The 23119-nt window shown below is 44.7% G+C and overlaps 1 long non-coding RNA gene and 1 pseudogene across 1 annotated transcript; one reads left to right on the forward strand and one right to left on the reverse strand.

Annotated features, from left to right (window-relative positions):
- Positions 1 to 1338: 1338 nt before the first annotated feature.
- On the reverse strand, positions 1339 to 22631 carry LOC119398830 (juvenile hormone acid O-methyltransferase-like; annotated as a pseudogene).
- LOC125759321 (uncharacterized) lies at positions 4098 to 8117 on the forward strand. The gene is made up of 3 exons (XR_007416890.1): positions 4098 to 4209; positions 6509 to 6606; positions 8012 to 8117. It is a non-coding gene; the product is annotated as an uncharacterized LOC125759321 (long non-coding RNA).
- Positions 22632 to 23119: the final 488 nt, after the last annotated feature.

The following is a 23119-nucleotide window of genomic DNA, read 5'->3' on the forward strand; positions in this document are numbered from 1 at the left end:
TTCGCAACACTAACCTGTAATTCATATGTTGAAATTTTCTTAAACGAAAACTTTATTTTCAAGAAAGCTTTCTAGTTGATAGTATCTTTGAAAAATATGGATAAAATAATCAGGGCATATTAAAACAGATACAGAATTACAAAACATGAATAGCACGAAATGAAATTGGAGCTAAAACACGACCCCCCCAATGAAGTAGTAACGATAGCTTATTCGCGAAAATATAAAATTATATTGTAGAGCACAGGCAAAAATTTTCTTAAGGATTGTCTGCAATGAATATCTACAACGCCCTCGTAATACGCTTCACCGGACTTTTCATTTAACCGCAACATCTGAAGCCATTTTTCTTGCATTGTTGCAGTAGCGTGGAGGCTATGTCATCATATATGGTAGCAAAGAAGTCCTTCTTCATTTTCTGCACCGCACACAAAGTAATACGCCCGTAGATTCCCCTTGAAAATGGAAAAAAAAAGTTTATAGGCTTTTTGAGCGGGTATACAAGATGGCCACTCCCAATGTAGTTACTGAGCAAGCTTTTTCGGTGGATAATGGCGAATAACCCACAATGCGGTGTCTGAATTCCGTTGCCTGCGGATCCACAGTCCATGCAGGAGAGAACGCGAATATTTGACAAGCTCAGACAAGAACAGCAAGGCTGGAAATGTTGAAGTTTGACAGCGATGCTTGTTTCATTCTCACCCCAGGCCGTATGCACGTGCTTTAGTGGTGCAATAAGGGCAATCGAATTCGAATATTTTTTGCATCTTAATTTTAAACGGATATGCAGTTGATATTTTGATTCATTCAGAGTACGGCATGTGCAACGCAATATCTGCAAAAACTTGAACAATTAAAAGGGTCGCAGTGATGCGCACAACCAAGGGGACGCGGTTTGCCGCCACTGGGCGCTGGTGAACCTGCTTTGCTTATTTCGCCTAAAGACATGTGTAACTTGAGTGGCGATGTTACGTTGGGCTATATTCTAAATTTACATACACGCCCGTGTATCGACGTACCTGGTTGGTCGACAATATGCATATTACTACCAAATATACACAAACACGTTGATGATCCTAGTAACACTTGGATCAAATCCAAGAAGGCGGCATAGACAGCTACTCTATGACTGCTTCGCATAAAATTGATTCTCCCAATGCGTGGAATCCGCCCGAATTTTTGATTCGTCGAATTCTAAAATAATGAGATAAAAGCAATGTGTGACAGAGATAGTTGCCGTCCATGCTCAAAAAGTCATCCGTCTTTCAGTTCTTCTGCACCTGTAACAATGCCTTTATTTCTTAGAAACCAAACACAATAGAAATGAAAAGCGCCTGGCTAGAAACCGTGCAACACTTTCCTTCACTTCGTGGGCTTTTTCACAGCCTTGAAAAGTACCTTACTAGAGCTATAGAATTATTGAAAAAGTGTTTCTCAATGTTTTCAATAATTATCTTCTCTACACATTCTGCTCTGATGATGGTACTTGAAGGGTAGACCGCTGTTTGATAAGTAATAACTCAATTAGGCTAAATACAAAAAAAAAGCTTGGCTTGGTCCTTGATTAAATTGTTTGACTTGGCTTGCTGCATTACTTTGGTTCTCTGGAGCAGCGAGGCTTTTCCATCTTTAGGCGCTTGTTACGGCACCGTATCAAGGAATTCACCAGGACCTAAGCCTTTCTGGCATGTACGAGAAACGACGACCACACCATTGGGCCACTTTTCTTGCAGTACAAGTCGACCCACTCGGGTAGGTGTGTCGACAGCGCCTCCAGGAATGCAGGCTTCTCCCTTTCGCTTAGAATCGAAAACGCTGGATTAGCTATCTTGAACAGTCCTGCGGAGAAAGCAAAGATGGAATGATGAGGGCCCACGCGATAAATACAAGAGGTTCTGTTGAAGCAGCGTTACCAAGAATCGGCCATCCACAATTATATTCACATTCAGGGGTCTCCCAGAAAACGCAATATGAGTTCACATTTACATTTAGAGGTGTATCACGTAATCCGGAAGGAGCATACAGTGATGGGGAAATACTGCAATCAAGATCCATAATTACCAGGAACAAGTAGAACCAAATATATGAATGTCGTCATCAAATATTTGAGTTCATTCTCTGAGATCAGATAGCTTCCGGAAATATTTCGTGAATTTAGCTTAAAATACGGCGAAGTGCAGGGGGGCATGCAGGATGGTCCGAGCTTCTCGGGAACGCGAGTTTGCACGGATCTCGCAATACGGCGGTCATGACAGGAAGACTGTGCGTTGATGCACAGTCTGATAGCAGATGCATAGATGATAGCAGCGTTGATGAAAACGGCTACGACAATGAGCATGGCATCACAAATTCATGCGCGTCATCTGCGGCGTTTTCCAAAGGAACACCGCTTGCGAACTCGTCATTACCGGCACTCAGTAAACATTTTAACAGTGCGGCGACACCAGTGTGATTGTAGTGCTATCTTTTTGCTAACGGAACATCGCGCTCCCATTGGCGTATTCATGAGAGCTTGTCCTCCTTCGAGTAAGTTTTTTTCGTTCCACCAGCAGCATGCAAATTTCCACTCTCGAGGGCAACAAGGGTGCACACGCAGCACTCTCGTGTAGCTCATTTCGCTTTTATCGAATATTACAGATAAATAAATGGACAGGTTACTGTTACTTACATTACACTTCTGAAGACTTTTCTGCAGTAACGAATGAGTGGAAACAATGTCTGCACAAACAACTAAACAGCAACGTTTCTTGCCGCAAATCCCACCAGGGTGGTTGTTTGCTGTGAGTGCACTCTAAAAACTGAAACTCCTGCAGTGAGAGTTACAGAGCTGTGTTACTCCCGCAGATCACATTATACTCTCTCTCAGGGAGGCGCTTTACTCTCTTTTGCCAGGAGGAGTGAAAAGGCCTTTCACTCCTCCTGGCGAAAGAGAGTAAAGTGCCTGTTTCACTCCCGCATCTCACGAGAGAGTAAAAGGTTCTTTTACTCTCTTGCCATATAAGAGCTTGTTTCAGAGCTTGTTTTAGTCTTGCAGCTCTCCAAATATATGGAGCTGTAAAGAAAAGTTCGTGCAGTCTAAGATCTTTGGCAGTAGCTCAATCGATGAAGTGACGGCGATACATTCCTCGTCAACTTATCGCGACGAAAACCGCTGACACGCACAAAGAATCTGCGATCATAAATGTACGCGATTATACTCACACGTACGCACACTCTGAGTCAGGTCCTAGTTATAAACTGACTAGAGGAGGCACGCTGCAGCGTACGCAATAAAATGCTGTGGACAGAAAGCCCGAGAAAAAAAAAGAAAAAAAGGGGGGGGGGGATTCTTACGTTTCGCCTTTAAAATGCGACAGCGATATCCGTACACACGCATGCGCACGCACGCACGCACGCACGCACGCACGCACGCACGCGCACACACACACACACACACACACACACACACACACACACACACACACACACACACACACACACACACACACACACACTATCGCCTTCTCAATCGCGTTAGCTTGCCTTAGCTTCTCGTTGGAGACGTGTACACAGTGCCGCAAGAAAAGCCAAAGTGCAAACGCCCTCTCTCTCTCTTTGCATCTACCTCGAATTTTCGCTCACGACCAAGTTCCAACGCTGCTCTTTCGCTCAGAACGAATGACGCCGACGCCGCCGACACCGGAATTTCTGCGCAACGAGCTCCTTGACGCTCTCGCGTCAAAAAAAAAAAAAAAAGATATATATAAACGCGACTTCCTTCAAGCGGCCGCTAAACGGGAGGGCTGTTACATGAGGCGCCGAGAGAGATATACGATAGCGCAACTTTACGACGCATGTGCGAGCGAGGAAAGACAAATTAAAAAAAAAACACACACACACCGACGCGCACACCAGGAGAGGAGAAGCGCGCGTGCTACAGTCGAAGTCTCGCCGTCGCCCGTCGCTGCCTTCGCCATTTTCTTCCGTTGCCCGGTCATCGAAGTTTCCGAATCGCTCAGCTGTGTCGGCTGTGCGTGCCCGTGTCCTGTGTGTGCGCGACTGTGATCTCAACGCTGGACGTGAACGGCATTTAGCGACGGCAGTGCGACATCCCGTACTGTGAGCGTGTTCGCGTTGGTTTCATGATGGTCTGGAGACTCAAGCGAGCTTGCACCTTCGTGTATGCGTGTTCGGCCAGCACCTGGTTAGGCACAGTCGGAAATGCGAACGGTAAGTGGTGTTTCTGTGTTCTCAGTTTTGCGTCGCTCACGTGTGTAGTCCTGCACAGTGTGTCGCGTGGAAAGCACAATAAAAAGCAGAATGGAAAAGCATTACGCGCATATACGTGTGATGCCTGATGCGCGTTTAAAAGCTTTTGTGAAGGCACACGCTTCGCACGGCCTGTCTATCAAAGAGCGCGTACGCCTCAATGAAGACAATTTGTGCTATATAATTTCTTTGCTTGCCATAAAGCCTGAGTGCGGCAGCGTGCTTTCAGAAAATATAAACAAGCGAGAGACCGCGGTTATCACTCCGTCATGTGTGCATTAAGGCTAGCTTTTGTTTTCATTTGGTGCAGTTGAAGTTGTCAGCCTCGGTTGTACGATGGTTGCGGTCAGGGGCGTAGCCAGAAATTTTTTTCGGAGGGGGTTCAACCATACTTTATGTATGTTCGTGCGTGCGTTTGTATGTGTGCGTGTCTATATACGCAAGCAAAACTGAAAAATTTCGGGGGGGGGGGGGGGGTTGAACCCCCCCAACCCCCCCTTGGCTACGCCCCTGGTTGCGGTGCTCGATTGCCGACCCGGAAGTCGCGGCTTCGATCTCGGCCGCGGCGGTAGCATTTCGGTGGAGGCGAAACGCTAAACGCCTGTGTACTCTGCGTTGTCAGTGCACGTTAAAGAAAAATAGATGGACGAAACTTCCGGAGCCCTTCGTTGCGCCCTTCACGTTTTTAGAAAAACGCCTATTTTCATAATTCACTTTCGGTAAAACACCCCCCTCCATCAGAATTTCGCTCCCCCCCCCCCCTTCCCCTGTGGTTACGGGCCTGGCTTACGCTATTCAAAAACTCCCTAATATTAGTAAGTGGGAATACTTTTCGATAACAATTTTGCATTGCGCACTTTGTTCGTCTTTAAGACAAAAAAAGAAACAGCATACCATAGGGTAATTACGTCATTAGGTTGGACTGGATCGAATAATTTATGCTGCAGAGATATGATTATGGCCATACTATGTGAAAGTTGTCTGCTAAGTGACAGCGTTTATGGTGAAGCACGCGCATTTTGCGATATTGTCACTTAATTAGTGACAATTTCGTGACATTAGTGACATCTTGAACTCTCCTGGATTTCATGCGAATATTCTCATCGAGTTCAAGATGTGTGAGGTGTGCCAGGCTTATTCAGTCACATCAGTGCAAGTCAGCTCAATGCAATACTTATGGCAGAGGGACAATCATTTAAAAAATGTGACTCTCATAAGACTATTATGAAGCTTTGAAGCAAGGCTAAGCAGCCATTAAACATTATCACATTTTAAAAATCTAATGTTCAGCAAGGACAGAACACCTTTCGTCATTTCTTATGGTTTACTTCTGTAAGTCTTATGTAAGCTTCCTACCTTCATGCTTCTTGATGAATGTAAATATTGTGTTTAGTGCAGCACCAGAAGCAGTAGACAATGGCGCGCAGATCACCAGATGACTCTATCGCAAATTCTCAAAGGATGTGCTGTTGTGCACCTTCTCCGTGCTTTATCGTGCTTTGCTTGGAGCTCTTTCATTAGAATGATACACGGCAAACAACTTAATTTATCAGAAACTCAAATGCTGTGTTTTTGACGAAATTGTAAGTGTGGAGTGAACTTGAAACCGCAAGTACTTGCTTTCTAGTCTTGCACAGGCAGTGAAATTTGTGGTTGGCTGTTGTTGTAGGTTATGTTGGCTGTAGGTTGGCTGTAGGTTATGAATGTTTGTGCAGTTGGCAACACTACACTACTGAATTTGATGTGTATATATGTAAATGCTGCAAGACTTAAAATGAAGGAAGGAAAGAAAGAAATAGATGGGGAAGACAGGCAGGTTAGCCACTTCTTAAACTGGCTGGCCATGCTGTGCAAAGGAAGAGGGTACGAGGAATAAAGGATAATACAAAAGAAACTTTACAGAAAAAGAACAAAACAGGAGAGTATGGTGCCTCGTAAAGTCTGTCTCTAAGCTCACTTTTGCATAAGAAGCACAGCAGCAGTGAAACAGCTCTGGAATCTGTTTTCCCTGAGATAAAAAAAAAAACGCTTTATCTACCTGCCAGTTTTGTATTATGTACTGAATTAGTTCTTGGTGTTCGAGTGCATTAGGATAATAAATTTAGAGTTAAAAGATTGTTAGATTGTTTCATGCATGGACGTCTAACTGAATTTATGCCGGTTATCTGAATTGGGTATTGGTGTGCTTTACAGCTGTTTAGTGCAGCATGAAATAGTGAGTCACTGCAAAAAATCTGTACATTTCTCTTTTTCTTTGCAGATGGTGCTCAAGATGGCACATGCAACGCTATGCAGCTGTGGACACCAGCAGCTTGATAAGAACTCTCGAAGCTCATCTGGATGCTTCACAGAACCTGGGTTGGTAGCAGCAATCTCGTTAGGACAGAGTGATCAAATAGAATCCATTTCTGAATTGTGCAATGCATCCCTGTGTTTAATGAAGCAAGTCATTGATACATTGGAAACATTGAGAGTATCACTATTTTGAGTCCAATTTCATGGTAGCTCTTATCTCAGTCATCCGATACAGTATACAGAATATGCACCTGCACTCTGTCACGCCTATAACACTATATTGAACTTATAGTGGAGTGCCTCGATAATAGACACCTGTGGCATGATAGCGACTGTATTGTGAGGGATTCATAGTGTTCCTGGCGAAATGGTCAGTACTTATGTAACGGCAGTGCTAAGAAGAAAAGGACAAGAAAGTGCACAGCACAAGCGCTTACTCACAACTGAAAGCTTTATTGCTTCAGCAGAAAATATATACCTAAAGTTGAACCTCGCCTATTACCCGCCAACTAGCTCGCATTCCCGTTTTGCTTCAAACGGTCAGTATTGTGATGTGTTACCTTAACAATGAAGTGGCATGTACATCGATATACATTGAAGCTCACCAGCGCATTGTTATTATGGTGTTTAACTTTATTTTTGTATTCGGTAGTTGCAAAACCGTTCACAAATTTGCGACACAAATGTTAGTCCTGTTGTGAGTCACAACAGGACTAACATAGGATGGGCTGCATGCGCCTTGTGATTTAAGTTATCACTGTTAGGAAAATTTTTACATTCATTTCCACTTGATAGTTATATTAATTGGTTGTCTAGTTTGTGTTGGCTAGGGGAGATTTAAGGTAATAGCAAGCAGTAAGCAGCATAGAAAATTTTCAGTGTGCACGCATTTCATAGTTGGCAGAAGCAGGATGGTGCAGTGCTTACAGGCAGGTGCTATGTGCACCGCTGGTTTAGTCCGAAGTGCTGTGAGAAAGACATCTAGATGCTGCTTTGGCATACACAGAGTTTGATATTTAAATGTAAATTAAAAAATCGAGGCTGTCCACTGTGGCATGCCTCATAAGTACTATATATCTATATTTTGTCCCTTCTAGCCTAGGGAGAACTTGCACTAAGTTTTGAGGATAAATGAATTATTTTTGTAATAGGAGTTGCCTCCACAAAACAACAAGCAACACTGCACACTAGCTATTGTACCTTGTTCTCTTGCTAGGTGTATAAAAACATGGCAGCAAAACATGGACAAGCAAATGAGCCTCGTCTTTATTATAATGCTGCGTCTTTCTAGATATTACAAGAATGAAAGTGTGCTGCACACTCATTGCACATCTCACAAGAAAATACTTGGCAGCTTCTTAATTTTGTATTTTTGTGTTTTTTCGGAAAAGTCGTAAGAGAAGTCAAGTGGGTATTTTGTATGGATGCAGGAAGCTTAATGGACTTCTTTGCTTGATATCTTTTTCAGGAAGACTGAACACTTTTGGCAAAGCAGCAACAGTTCTGGCCCATCTGTTTGTCTACAAGACGGTCTCTTCCGTGAACACTCCTGTGCCTTACAGTATACTATACTGTTGATCTTGTACATCTCTCTGTATTTAGGATTGTCAGCACATGGACTGCTGCACTGTGTTATGCACGGTGCCGAGTCCAAACTTTCCAATAACAGTGTGCATTTGAAAATTTTACATGGTTTGAAAAGATGCTGAATGTTAACGCATTTAATTTACTGAGCATGGTTCTTGACTGTTTTACAGCCATTATTTATTCCCTGTTCAATTTTTATTCAACCTCATGGCATGTCCAGTCCTTGGCTCTAATGTGCCAAGCCACCACCAGTATTGATGGGCAATTTTTAATTCAAAGCATGTTATTGCCTAACTCCGAGGTAACTTTCCTGTCACGGTATTCGGATTAATTTTCAATGTGGTACTTCTGCACGAGCCATAAATTGAGCTGTTGAAGGTGATGAAGAACCAATTTTCCGGTCGAATTGGATGGCACTAGCTGGCATGTAAATATTGTAAGCATTGGTCTACTACCTATGCATAATAATACGGGTGAAAAGGGTTGCGAAATAATGCCATGTTCCCAAGCTTAACCTTATAAATTTACATTATTTCTTAAAAATATGTGAATAAAGGCGACTGTGTTGACAAACCTTGGCAGGTGGATCTATGGTCGACACCACAGGTCTTTATACAAAAAATTGAACTGCACAATCATGTGTAACATGTTTTCATGCCTGAGGGCAAACTAATGCAATATACAAGAAAAATGGTACACCACCATGCCTAAGTGTTGCAAGCCTTTATTACTTATCGAGTTGCCTTCATGTGTAAGCAGACACCAAGTTCTCTGTGCATCAGGGGCATAGGCAGAAATTTTTTTCGGGGGGGGGGGGGTCGTCTCCTTGATTTGAAGTGGGAGCCGGGCAGGCAGATGTGTTCAGTTGTCATTTTGGGCTCTGTATGCCATAGCAAAAAAAAATTTCGAGGGGGGGGGGGGCGAGGGAGGCCCGGTGTGCCCCCCTGGCTACGCCACTGCTGTGCATGCCATCTCATTGGATTGTACTTGCATACTGGCATTTCGAAGTGTATGTGTCTTGCTTTGTGATGAATTTTCGAACTATACTTTCATAATATTTTACTGCTGTGAATTAGTGCTCAGGTTGCATTGTGTATGTTGTTTCATCTGTTCACTAATGAGCATAGGATCTGTGGTAGATGAAAATGTATAATTTACATTGACATTGTGAATGTTATTGTTTTGATTCTAATAAAGTGCTACAACCAGCATTTATTGTATCATTTGAAGTTTTAAGAATTTGTAATGCATTCAAACAAAAAAGTCCTTGTACATGTAAAAGAAATTGTCCAGGCTCTGATATATAGGTCGTGGTTCTCAGCCATGGATGTTTTGGAGACCCCTTGTGGACTGGTGGAAGTGATGAGGGACCCCTTGCAGTGAGAAGTAAGCAGGGGGGGGGGGGGTGAGGGCTTATAAATTAGCACAACATGCAGCGTGAAATAGGTGCCTTGCGTTTCTCCGTGGCAAAGAATGGTCAAACTAAAGTGCCACGCCAATTCAATCTCAACAGCTTGTCACTAAGTTGTGCGATCTGCCGCCACATTTCAGCTGTTTCTCACTACGCTTTCTCTTCAAATATGCAAGCCTGGAAAAGCACATGTGGTAGAAAATTGCAGTAAAAGCTTTACAGCCATCTCATGGAAAGCATAAGTCAGCTCCGCCGCAATGCATAACCGTTGTGCGGTGAAGCAAAACAAAAAATAGTGGGGGCCGCTGTCATTGGACATATTGTTTCTTCAAAAAAGGCGTATTTTCTTTTTTGTTCGAAGATGCGTTTCGTGGACCCCCAGAAATGGCTTCGCTGACCCCCCCCCCTCCCTTCTTGAGAACCACTGCATGCTACACATAATGCTTGCATTGCTAGATGGGTTTAACCGATGATTCTTGCAAAACATCGTGCAAATAAGCGACAGGCAGTAAACGGAAACAGATCAACTGTGATCGAACATTGATGGGTTGATCATTTATCAATGGTCGCATAATTTGTAGATTTGAAATCAACTACAGGTACACGAGGTAGTAGGAGTGCACATGGCACCCACTTTTTTCAGTTTTTATTTATCTGCTGCACTCATGTTCGTGCTATGTGTAATCATGAATCACGAAAAAGTCAAGTTGTGTCGTGCGGTGACAAAAATATCCTAAATAAAATGACACCTTATTTTCTGAAGAACAGCTGTTTCACTGAGGCATACAATAATGCCTTTTTTTTTTTTAATAGGTACTGCACAATCTCTTCAGGAGTAGTGCCAACTACACGCGGACGTTCGCAATACAGAGGCGCTACAGTATTATCTTTTATTTATTTTAAGGGAGACATGTCACTCGCGAATTAATGGACATCGTGCTTAACCTTGGTGGACGCCTTCGACATACATTTTAACGGCGGCGTGATACGGAAGAGTAAAGGTTACTTAGTAAAAGGTAGCCAGTCTCCGGGTATAAAAGCAATTAAATACTGACTATGACTAATTCAGAAGCACTGTATGTCGTGCTTCAGCGCGCGTAAGTGCTCATCACGCAAATATTCGTCTAACTGCTCAGAGGTGCCGCTGACCCTGCGTGCAGATCGCAACAGCACCTACACGCGCAATAAATGCACATGCTTGTATAGGTGCACGCTAAAATACCCTTGGAACTCTGACATCGACGTATGTAACAAAAATATGCGACATATGATGGTCTTCGAACAGCTGAGAACGCACTGCCGACACTTGCAGCTCGCGGCAAAAATAACCAAAACTGCTCCAACAGCACACGCTCGTAGAATACACATACGTGAGTTTCGCTATCTAAAGGTACTTTTCACGCCATTATGAGCAAATTTTTGGGCGAGCGAGACATCCACGATGTATGGTGAACACACAAAAAACACCCGTTTATCATTTCTCTTGCGGCACGACAAACGACGAACAGAAGTCGGAGCTGAAGGTGCTAACGGTGGCCTTCGTGAGTTCATGGCGCCGCGCTAACTATTTACGAACCGAATCCACGCGCAAACACACGCCGGTGATGCAAAAAAAGAAGCAGCAAGCTCCGTCCTCGCGTTGCAAACCACTTTGTAAATATATAAGGCCGCGAAAAGTCAACGAAGCATGCGGTGGCTCTGTGGCGTAGTGATTAGAGTGTCTGCTTGCGGTGCCTGTGGTCATGAGTTCGATTCCTGCGTCGTGTGCGATTTGTATGTGTTGTCATATGTGCGTGTTTACCTTGATGTTCATTTTCTAATTACCCCTAGAGATAAGCTTTACAGAAGTTATTCCGTGAAACGCTGTTAGAGTGCCAAAATTTTTCTTTTTCTCAGCCGCTTTGTGTGCCGTAGCTGCCGCCACGTCAAGTTGCGCCAGCTATGGAGGATAAAAACAACTAACCGACACATAATGTATGACCTTCGAGATTCCGGGATTGTCACTCGCTAAGCCTACATCGTTGATTATTTGAGTATGGCTCTCGAAAACGGTGCCGAATCGACACGAATACCTTGCTGTCGAAGCTTAAGGACGTGAACCTAAAGCAAATAAAAGCATCAGTTCGGCGATAACGAGCGACAGAGCGTGCGACGGCCACTTGATAGATTCGAGGTGGGCGGCTATCGCTTTCGGCGGCGCGGCCATGTTTACCGGGCGTGCGTATGCGCAGTTCACACCCGGTATTCCGGTGCAGAGCATTTTGCGTATTGCGGTGTGCCGGACAGACTAAAATCCTCTAATGTATGCGTTTCGGTTGCGAGCGCTCTACGTGTTTTGGTTGCGTGAATGTGTGCGCATACGTATGAATGTGCCATTTTCTGTGCTCGATTAATTTTATTTCAAAGCTGTTTCAACGTGATAGCTTTACTCCCTCGGAGGAGTGCTTTCACTCTATCGCAGACGGAGTACTGTACTCCATGAGGAGGCGTTGAATCACTCCCTGTCTAGAGGGAGTTGTTTCACCCCAGAAAAGGGAGTGCCCAGCGGGACAAGCCAAAACTCTCATAAAGGGAGTGCCCCGACGCCCTTTGTTTTAAGAGTGTGGTGCGTCGTGAGCGCAGTGAATTCAATGCGAGACATCGTAGACACGTGATGACGAAACCTTTAGTTCTTCGTGCGTGTGTGCATAGTGCAACGCCCGCTCCTCGTTTAATTTGATGTATTCGGGTTTAACAAGCAAGGACGGTTATCAACGCTCGACGCTGACCGCGCCGCAGTGTTCGAGAAGCTTCGCGATTGTAGTAGATGGTTTTGTTAAGATTGCGCGCAGGCCGCGCACAGCTTAGATAATTCCAGAGCTTTCGCGACCACCAGTGATAAGACTGGAAAGTTCGATGCGTGATGTATAAAAGACGGTGCGTCCCAGCCATGAGCAGTTTATCGACGGCCGACGCCCTGTTCGCCGCTATCAGTGTACAGCGTGTATTCCTGTAGTTCGAGCTTTCATTTCCCGGCCACAAGTTCAACCAAATAAACAGTTTCATCTCGAACACGCCGACTCCTGCTTTCATCACGTCACGACTGCGTGACATTTGTCTGTGGGATTGAGCTCATAGATGAATCGTGCCGCTCTCTGACGTTGCGGCGGGAGCACTGATCCTCGGCAAGAGCAAAGGCGGTGGGCGTACCGATATTCGCCGCGGGCGTCTCGCAATGAAACTGATTGACGCGCAAACTCGGGTACAAACTTGTTTATTCTGAGATGGTCCCAGTTCAAGTCGAGATGGTCATAGTGCCGGTGTGACTGTTAAGCGGTTCATGTGGTGGACGCTAAGCAGCAGCTTATTTGCATATAAAATAATTTCGTCAGCTCGCACTACTTCTGCAAGGCTGGAACCATCAGCGGACCTTGTGATCACCTAGCTTCCAGTTTTTTACGTGGCTCGTCTACTCAGTCTGCTTCGGAGGAAAGACCGCGTCAGCTCGGACTCAGTTTTGCTTATAATAATTAGCTAGGGCCTAATTAACAATGTACCGAATAGTCTTGCCTTAATTTGGTATGTTTTCATAAACATGATATTAATTACTCGTGTTTAATTAGCATGTAGCTAATTAGTATACTCCTATTAACATTAGTTTATTGGGTAAGGTACTACTAGCTTGGTTTTATTAGCAATACTAATTATCGTCGTGTCAGTCAGCATAACCCTAATTAGCTTGGTTATAGCTTTACACACCTTCATTAGCATGATCTTAGTAAGATGTGTTTTAATTAGCTTAGTCTTAGCATGACGTGGCTTAATTAGCTTGGTCATAGAATGCCCTGACTTAATTAGCTAGGTACACCGCCCAGACAATCAGCTAATCAGGCGGGCGCACGTGCTCGTGGAGCGAGCAGGCGATGAAGAAGAGGACTTGGTGCGCGCCGGCCGAGCAACACGCTAGAATGTACAGGCCGACCATGAGGATTACACAAGAGGCCTCAGCTATTAGATGCGGCCGCGGCGTTGTAAGGGGCTCGGCCGGAGGTAATCTGAGAGGCCACGGTGCTGATTATACTAAAGATACTTAGTGCAGATATTAAAAGCTTGAAAATGAATTTAAACAGCCCCTACCTCTAAAAATATCGTTAGTAAAAGTTTCTGATACTTTTCTTGCTTGGGTGCACTTCAGCACTCAGTGCAACGACCAACAAATGAAAGATGATGTCTGGTTTGATCCCACCACCCAACTTGGTCGACCGCCCTTGACGTGAGGCCGCGTTCTACCCCAACCAATGGAACGCAGCGCGCGCTGAGGGATGGATTTTATATTTTCGTACTGCTAGCTGGTTCAAACGGGGGTGTCGCCAGAGCTCGGAAAGATTCCGAGTTTCGCCGATCTCGAGCCATCCTGCATAGCACCCCACCTGTCTAGTTTCATGTAGACACATTGTATACAAGATCTAGCAAGATTTCGCCTTAGTAACAAAGATCAAAATAGAAGAACTGCACGTGCGTGGCTAAAATAGCCGAGTCTTCACATTCATTGCCGTAAAAAAAATTGATGCAGGCCGAAACACAGAGGTGAAGTTGCAAGGCGAGCCCATAGGTTCGAGTGTTGAATTCAAATTCTAGATTTTTGTGTCAACATGCGCTGTAATGAAAATGTACTGAGCCTTTCAATTGATTCATCTGTGACGATGCAGTGATGTACATTAAGCCTTCGTCATTTTTGACAAGCGATGCCATTAATAAAGCGTTTAAAGCACTTCCAATAATCTGCGCAATTTAAATTCAGGAAGAGTTTTCAATATCCTCGGAACTGGCTTTAGGCAGGACTAACATATATTTACCCAATCTGGTACTGCGTGATTGACGAGGCTAATAGAAGCAGTGTAGATTCTGTGACTGCGGTTCTTCTGCACTTAGCAATATATAAAGAGAAAATTTTTTTTTTGTATTTAGAAAATACCGTTTCATAATATCAATAGCACAATCGTTCCGCCAGAGCAAGCTTGGTGATCCGGAAAGCGAACACGAAGGACATGCTGGTGGCAACGCCGCATTAAGCTTCGTGCTCTAACTATTCGCGAAGGCCTTGATTTTAATGGAGTATGCAAGGCCTTACGCAAGTGCTTATCAATGAAACTCAAGTGCAGTGTCTTCTGTGAAAGGGAGAAATTAAACGTAGGAACTTTCCTGAAATTACATAAAACTAACTTGCACGAAAGTACGAAACAATGCTTTGAAGTTCGAGAAGCAATTTACTTACACTTGAGTACCACCGTTGTGGCGCGAAATTCAAGAATAAAATTCTGAACATTATTTCACCTTCTCATAATAAATCGAAGGTAGCGAATTTGCGATCATTACGTTCTGAAGGCGTTATTTATCAGTAGAAACTAACAAGTAATTTGCTTTAATGCCCGTGTAATTATTTTAACTTGTAAATTCGTAAAGCTCAATACCAATGTCTACGTATTATAGGAAGAGGAATGCTTCTCGGGTAAATATTTCGCATAAAAATAAACTGCTGAAGCTAGATAAGATGGACGAGTTCGTCATGGTTCATGCTGCATCAGCGCAAAAATAAAATGGAAGAGAACACAAAATAGGAGAGTAATGTATAAACAGGCACTGACTATCAACTGAAGGTTTATGCCAGAAACAAGCCATTGTAAAGAAAAAAAAAGAAGGTTGATTCCTCTGTCACAGGAATCGGTATAACACGAAAGCGAAACGTGTCGTCACAGAAATATCTGATTGTTTATAGTGCATTGATATATGAGAGCTTGAACAGTGTCTACTGTTGTTTGGTAGTTATACACCGCTTGATGCGGACGCACTCACGTTGACGCCTGGCACATCTCCGTACCGATGACTAACGCCCATGATCATGATTTAACATATACGTGGACACCACATATCGTGGATTTCGCGCAAATATGGCATCAAGAAGCACGTATTAAACACTGATACTCGATATACACTCCTTCAAAGCGTAGTGAAACTAGAAGAGAAACGCTATGCGCGTCGTGTCTTCCCTCTAGCCTGGCCGTTAATTCTCCCAAGGCGAGCGGGGAACGCGGTGCGACAGCCAGGCGAGCGTCGGAGAGCTATTTTTCGATATCAATGATTGCTATGGACGAAGCTTGGGCTAAGGCCACCACCTCGCGGTGTGTTAAAACGTTGACAAAATTACCCTTTTATTGGAAACGCGCCGAATGGGACGGTCGTAGCAACGGTGCGCTTTTTTTTTCGACCCTGGTGGCACACATGTAACCGCCCCTTTATAAAGGGGGCGCTCACAGCTTCCATTCATGCGTTCAAGAAAACTGTGAAAGTGTGAAAGATAAAAGGCGCGTTCATCTAGCCTTCATTATGTGTTTGGCGGTAGCTCAGTGGGCTGAACGCCCGCCAGCTATCTTCGTAGACCAAGAGGTCATGGGTTCTACTGCTGTCAAGGGAAGTCTTTCTTATAATTGTTTTTCTTTGCCATTTGATGGCGTTCATTTTGCTGACGTATTTCTGTGATGGAAATACGTCATGAAAATCTTGGTGGACTCCGGCATAAAACAGTTTCGTGTTAAAAAAACACAGATTACATGACCGTGGAAAGGGGGGGGGGGGCATGGTTGCTGCGTCGTCGGTTTTGTTGATGTGGGTCCTCCTCGCCATTCTCTTCTACCTCCCCCCCCCCTTCCATGGTCGTGCAAACCTTGTGTTGTTTTTTTACTTTTCCTTTATATTGGCTTGATTTTGGAATAAACCTTCACTTGATAGTCAGAGCTTGTTTGGGTATCCTTCTCCTCTTTTGTGTTCTCGTCCACATTTTTGTTTGCGCTGATGCACCATGATCAAAGATGCCGTACTTTTCTAGCGATCTGTGTAGTTCTAAATCCTGCGCTAAATGCAGATACACTACAGTGAAACTTGAGGAATGCGTAGCACGGGCACCCAGTGATTCGTTTGTAGAGTTCCCATGCTCCCTTTACCAAACATTGGATGAGGTCAATATTTGAGGTAAGCTTGTAAGCTGCGCCGGCAGGAGTATAATCTTGTTAAGAAGATTCGTAAACTCGGTGTGCGACATGCATGCTACTTTTTCATGCGCTTTATCGACTTCCTGCTTGTTACGGCAGTTCAGATACGTGTGGTCTGCAGCGAGTTCTGTCAGGTTGTTCCCATCGTCAGATGTAGCGGCGAAGACGCCGGAGATGAGCCGGTGGAGGAGCAATCACGTCCTTGGCAAGGCAGTGGCGCCCACTCTTGCGAATCGAGGGCGTCAGCCTCATGTCTCTGAGGCGTGTTGAGCGACTTTAATTAACTGTGTCGATTACTTCTGGTTATTTCTGTTACTTATATTATTTTACGCCTTGTTCGTTTATTTAAACTAGGTTTGTCCTGCGCTTGTCCTGTGTTCTTCGTTGTCCTCCGTGTGTTTCGCGCTTACAGAAGTTATAGGTTTTCAACATTGTTTGTCTTGGCTTATGCATCTATGAACACTTCATTTTGAGTGTGATCACGCCATATCAGAACTACGAATGGACGACAAGCCAGGCCCCTAAGGTGCTACGAACTTTATAACTAGTCTTACTTTCATACGAGGCACCTGGTCTTCCAGCTATGTGCGGACTGACCAGCACTTCAGCCGTGTAGGGGATGAGTCCTGCCGAGGAAATAGCCGTAGACAGGTAAGCATGCTGGCCCTTTTGGTCGATTATTTCGTGACTTGGTGGTACGCCTCGTAGAAGCACCTGAGAAGCAGATCATTTACATTGATGCAGCATTCGTGAAATGCGGCACTTCTTTTTCGTGTGAGTTATACCCGGTATGCAATATAATAGGCCAAAGCAAGGCAAACATAATAGCATATGGCTGCCAGCGATGGTAATTGCGCTGTCAACGCAAAAAAGACGACGTTTCGCCAGAAACGGGAATCAGAGATAGTGATAGCGAAACAGTAAACACCTAATCGTAATATTATTAGCAGTTTTATCTGTCTTCGAATTTACTAGTAACTTTCGCCATCTAATGAAATAACTGGCGTGGCGTCTTGAGGACACAGTCAAGAACGAACGCAACTGACTCGCTGAGCGCGGATAGCGGCTTTCACAAAGAAAGCGTGATGATCAGTGCAGAATTAAGCAAAGACATCGCGTCGCCTTTTGCTTCTTTAAAATAACGCGAACTGCCGCTGGCTCTCGTGCACAGGACAGAGGAAACAATCAGCAATACCTCGACTCGCTTAGGCTTTAAAACCGCGGCATATTTCCCACCAAATAAGGCCACGTCGTCTGCCTTGTATGATAATGGCTGCGTAGGGCAGCGACCGTATCGCCCCTGTTCACATTGAGAGGACGAAGAAATGCACACTTCAACTGTTTCTACCTCTTTCTCTCTCTCTGCACGCGTATGGTCCTATCCCTAGGCTCGCCTTCCCGGCCGCACTCAGCACTCTTCCCTAGCACAAAGGCGCACGCTCCACAAGCACTTCCCCAGACGTTATTATGAGCGCTTTCCCTCAACCACACTGCAGGCCAAGCCCACCGCGAAATAGTATCTCGTTATATTTGAACAGTGTCCACCACCGGACGCCGACGGTGTGGAGGTGATGTAGGAGCGCTCAAGCAAAAAATTCTTACATCTGCATATTTTGACCAAGGCTCCAGGAGGCTCATCTGCTTGTAGGACTCCATCAAGACGGTTCTCGCGTAGAAGAACAGGAGACACTCGCCACCAGGCACCAGCAGTTCTGCGATATTTCGCAAAGCGCGGGGCAGATCTTGAGACCAGTGAAGAGTCCTGAAGGAGTACACCCGTTGGAAGGCACCGTGCTTCTTCAAAAAACCGACACGTCCTTGTCTATGTCCAGGTGATCATAAACAATCTTCTCGTTTGCATAATTTTCTCTGGCATACTTGAGCATACTTTCCGAGTAATCGACTGCCACAATCCTGCGGAAACGAATATCATGAGGGAAGCTTCATGTGCATCCATTAAATGCGGCAATATTTGTGCCGCTTTAACGATAGCAGTGACATAGCTTCTCGTGAATACAGGGGCATGAGACATCTTTTAGTAAATTACATAAGAATAAACTCGACCTTACACGTTTTTTAAATGTACATGCGCTGTGTACTCGCTTTTTTATTGTCTATTTCACACAAATATGCACAGTAAACAGTATTAAGAATCAGTCGGCATAAGCTGTTGGCTTGTGTGCGCAAATGAGCTGCCTAATATTCATTCATTCACTGATTTAATTAGTGATTAAAATAAACGGCAGAATTACACGATTGCGAGAATTTGTTACAGCAATAGTGAAATAACAGACTAAGTGGCTAGTAAGCGGTCGTATGAAAAAAAAAAAACAGCTGTTTTGTACAATGTGTTATCCGCATAATACAGCTAATCATTGCGTATAAATGCTAAGCAGTGTACATAGGTACAGAGGAGTCATACGTCAGTACTACTGACACCCAAGTATTATGAACAAGTAGTGAAATGAAGACTGCATCACGGAAACACCAGGAAGTTCATGGTTAGAAAGGAAGTACCGCTTATACTTATTGCCAATATTTCTTACAAAATTTCTTTCCTGAGGCAACTCCGTCTACAACTTAGCACCGGTAAATTCCGTTAGATATTCCCCGTATACCTTGAATACCACACGAAGATTGCCGTTTGCGTTGTGTGTTTAGCGACGGAATAATGAAATGCCACGAAGCATACATTGCGCCAAAGTGGCAAGAATAGCTAGTTGGCGATTATTCCTTTCATAAAGAAAGCAAAGCACATCAAACAAAGAAAAAGAAGATAAAGACGCAAAGCGCTGCTCTCAGATCTGAAGGTATATTGAAAAAAAAAAATCATTACCTTATCTGCACAAACCGCGCATGTCAAGTGAGGTCAACTTCAGAAAAAAAATAAGCCTAACAATAGCCTAACAGAAGTAAAGCCGAAAAAGAATGGCTAGAGAGAGAGGGGCAGACAAAAAGACGTGTAAACATTTATTTTTCGAAAGTGTGCAGAGTGCTGTTCGGTATCACCGGGAGGTGGGAATCCTCTCTTAGTGAAGGAACCGTCTGGCTTTAACTGCTCTCTTGGCTCTGTGACGATTTGTCACTTGTTTTTCAGGTTTACAAGGGCGAGTTATGCATTCCACGTTTCATTTAGGTGGTCTTCGCTTGTTTGATTCATATCAGTCGTGTGTATGACACGGGTATTCCAGGAGCAAGCGTTCCAGGATGTTCGGTATACGTTGCATAGCGGTCATATGTAGCTATGGAGCATCGGGTAGAGGGGGTGCTTTACCGTTCCATGAGTGTATGTTCTGCTTTGGACTCGTCTGAGGATCAAGCTTTCTTCTTTGGTCAGTTTTGGGAAAGGTGGAGGGCACCCGTCTGGCGGGTGCCCTCCACACGTCTGGCGCATTAGAGCGATTCGGCTTCCTGGCGCATAACCTATGTTTACACAAATGCGATGCGATACGCTTCTGTCGCATTCATGCAAACGGCCCTTACGGCTGCTCTGCCACACGTGGAATATCAATTAGGTACACACGTCCAAGAATTAAGCCTGAAGCCCGGAGGGTGGAGAAGGGGGCTAGAGGGCCGGGGCTGCCCCCTTTCCCTCCCCCAGCCGAATTATTGAATGGAGGGGACGGGGGGGGGGGTGTCCTCCAGCAGGGGTCCTACAACCCCGCTGCACAAGAAAAAAGAAACTTGTCAACAACTTCTCGCCTGAGCAGGTCTTTCCGCGCCCATGTCCCATGGCGCTCGGTACAGCGGCCGAGCGGGCCGCCGTGTAAGCACCCCGGAGGATCGCAAAGTAGCAGAGCACGCCGCACTCTCGACAGAGCGGCACTGCGCTTCAGGCTTTGCCGCCATTGCCATTCTTGTACAGGGTCTTTTTTTATAGGATACAGATTTTTTAATAGATATCCTTGACAGTAAGGCGTTTGTCGTTTTCGCGCGCGAATGCTACATCCATGCAGAAATACTTAGCCCCTGCTAAAATGACACTGTGTTGACTAATTATCATAAATTGTTAGTTACCTTTTTAATTATTGACTTCAGGGCAGTTGTTTACATTAGAATGGTGTAGTAGACACTTCACGGCTTACGCAGTTTTTGAAAATCACAAAAGTCTTACGCAAATAGAGACATTCATCATCGATTTATAAGGGCGATATCGAAACTGATCGCGCCGGGCGCGGACGAAGCGTGTCTACTCTGTTACGTCAGACCGAAACCGAACGTTACAAGGAAGTGACGAAACTAGATTGAAGGCGCGTCGTGGCCATATCATTTCGTGAAAAGCGGCAAATCATCTCACTTGCGCCACCTCCACCCTACCTTTGCATATGGTGTTTGGTGCTTATCTGTTTCTATGGTAGAGTTTCATACTATAATACCTAGAGGGGAATGTGGCAATAGTGTCTATGCACGACTGATGGGAATGATGGGAAGTACAGGTTTCGGATCTGCTTCGGACGAATTACGTTCCTGGGATTCGTGGAGCTTGTTTACCGAGCCTAAAAGAAAGTGATATGAAGGTATTTACAATTAAAACTTCCTTCATTCTTTCGGAGATAAAACTTCTTGCAAAACGTGGCTGTCAGATGGGAGTGAATCCTGGGCAAATTCAACCACCAGGGTATGCAGTGCTCTGCAATTTTGTTCCAGATATGGCGTCGCGATATAATGAACTATTTTTACAACACTTAAAAAACACGTTTGTTCTACTTCGAAGGTAGCCATTATCTGTTTGTGGAAATGACAGTACTGTTTTGAGTGAGAAACACTTATCATCTGCTGCGACGTCAGGTGCGTCTGTGCAAGTGGTTTGCCCCTTACGCATCTCTCGTTTCGCTGAGAAGTCGAATCAGAGGAGCGTGACTGTGCGTCTTCGTCGCTTCGCCGTCATTTTCCAGCCGATTTGTACGAGTTTTGACAAGACGGGCTCATCAAAACACGTGAACTCTATGCGATTCCCTGCATTGGCATGGGACGCTACATCTATGCGCAGCGGTGAGTGCACGGCGCTTTGATAAAACTGTCAGTGACAACCTGTAAAGCTGCAACGTCGCAGCAAATCAAATGACCTAGTGGTCTTCAGCCTCTTTGAACAACAAAGGCACTGCTAGAGTGCTCTGCAAGGCACTCCACTACCTACACTGCGCGAAGAACGAAACTGAAACTCTAGAAAAGATGCGTAGACATTTCGCGAGCTAGCGCTATCCAATCCGAAGCCTGTACTTCCCATCATTCCCACAGTGGTTGAACGATCGCAGCGCCAGTTTCCTCTCTAGGTTATTGTATGAAACTGTATGGTTTCTACCGAGTTGTGTGCGAGAAAGCCACAGTATCAATATTTTCTTTCTCTGTGCAGCAAAAAGCCCGGGGGCCGCTAATTCGGCGCTGCTTCTCGCAGGCGGGCGAAATATTTTTTCGTGCCTGTTTATAGTTAAGAAAGAAACGAATAAGCGTCACACATTGCATCCAAAGAATAAGCTGTCTGCTTGTGTATTTCAAAATGATTGCCGATTTTCCAGACGAGATTGCGCTTTGGCGTGCATTGATCGAAACTTCGTCACATCCTTGTCACGTGTAGTTCCGGTCATACGCAACCGAGAGGCCACGTTTCCTGTGCGCGAGGTGCCTTCACTTTCGATGTCGCCCATAATAATCGATGATGAATATCTGGAATTACGTGCAACTTTCGTGGTTTCTAAAAAAATGGGCACGCCATAAATTGACACGCACTACGACTTTCCAATATAACTGTGCCATCAATTGAATAATTAAAACGTTTATTAACGAGTTCTTGTTAATTAATTGCGCCAAAGTAATTTGGTTGCGATAAAATACTTCAGCCCCGACATAGAGTTCATGTGCGAAAACCATAGGACTCTCATCGAATTTTTATGAGAATATTTATTGTCGAAAAAAAAAACGCCCTGTTTTTGGAACCATAAACTCTACATGGGTTACCTCCTGCACGGCTCGCATGCGGGCAAAATGTAGTCTCGCGTGAAGTCTCCCGTGCCGCAACCAATATCCAGGAATTGCTGGCTCTCGTCGCTCGGAGTAGAAAATGTCATCTTGTATACCTGGAGGAGGGTTGAACATTAATCGCTCAAACAACATAAACAACGATTTCGTAGATTAAGAGTGGGCGCATGCACATCCTTCATTAGCACAGCCTGATAACAAAAAGTTGACAATTCGTTGGCATCAGCAAACTTTGCGTTAAGCGCCAGACTTGAAACTACGAGGTAGAACATTATGAGAGCTGCTAAAGTGAAATGGCTTTAAATATTGCCACGCCCACTTCTTGTCTTGTTTTGATGTATTCGGGTTTGACCGGCAGGGACGGTTATCAACGCTCGACGCTGTCCGCGAAGTAGTGTTCTAGAAGCGTCGCGATTGTAGTAGATCGTTTTGTTAAGATTGCGCCGCACGCGAATGTTCCAGCTTTGTCTAGAGATAACGCCGCCACCAGCGATATTGCTGGAAAGTTCGATAGCGCCTGTATAAAAGCCGACGCGCTTGACCGCTTGTCAGTTGATCGACGGTCGACGTTCTGTCC

This window comes from Rhipicephalus sanguineus, chromosome 7 (assembly GCF_013339695.2).
Source record: "Rhipicephalus sanguineus isolate Rsan-2018 chromosome 7, BIME_Rsan_1.4, whole genome shotgun sequence".
In the NCBI taxonomy this organism is placed as follows: domain Eukaryota; kingdom Metazoa; phylum Arthropoda; class Arachnida; order Ixodida; family Ixodidae; genus Rhipicephalus; species Rhipicephalus sanguineus.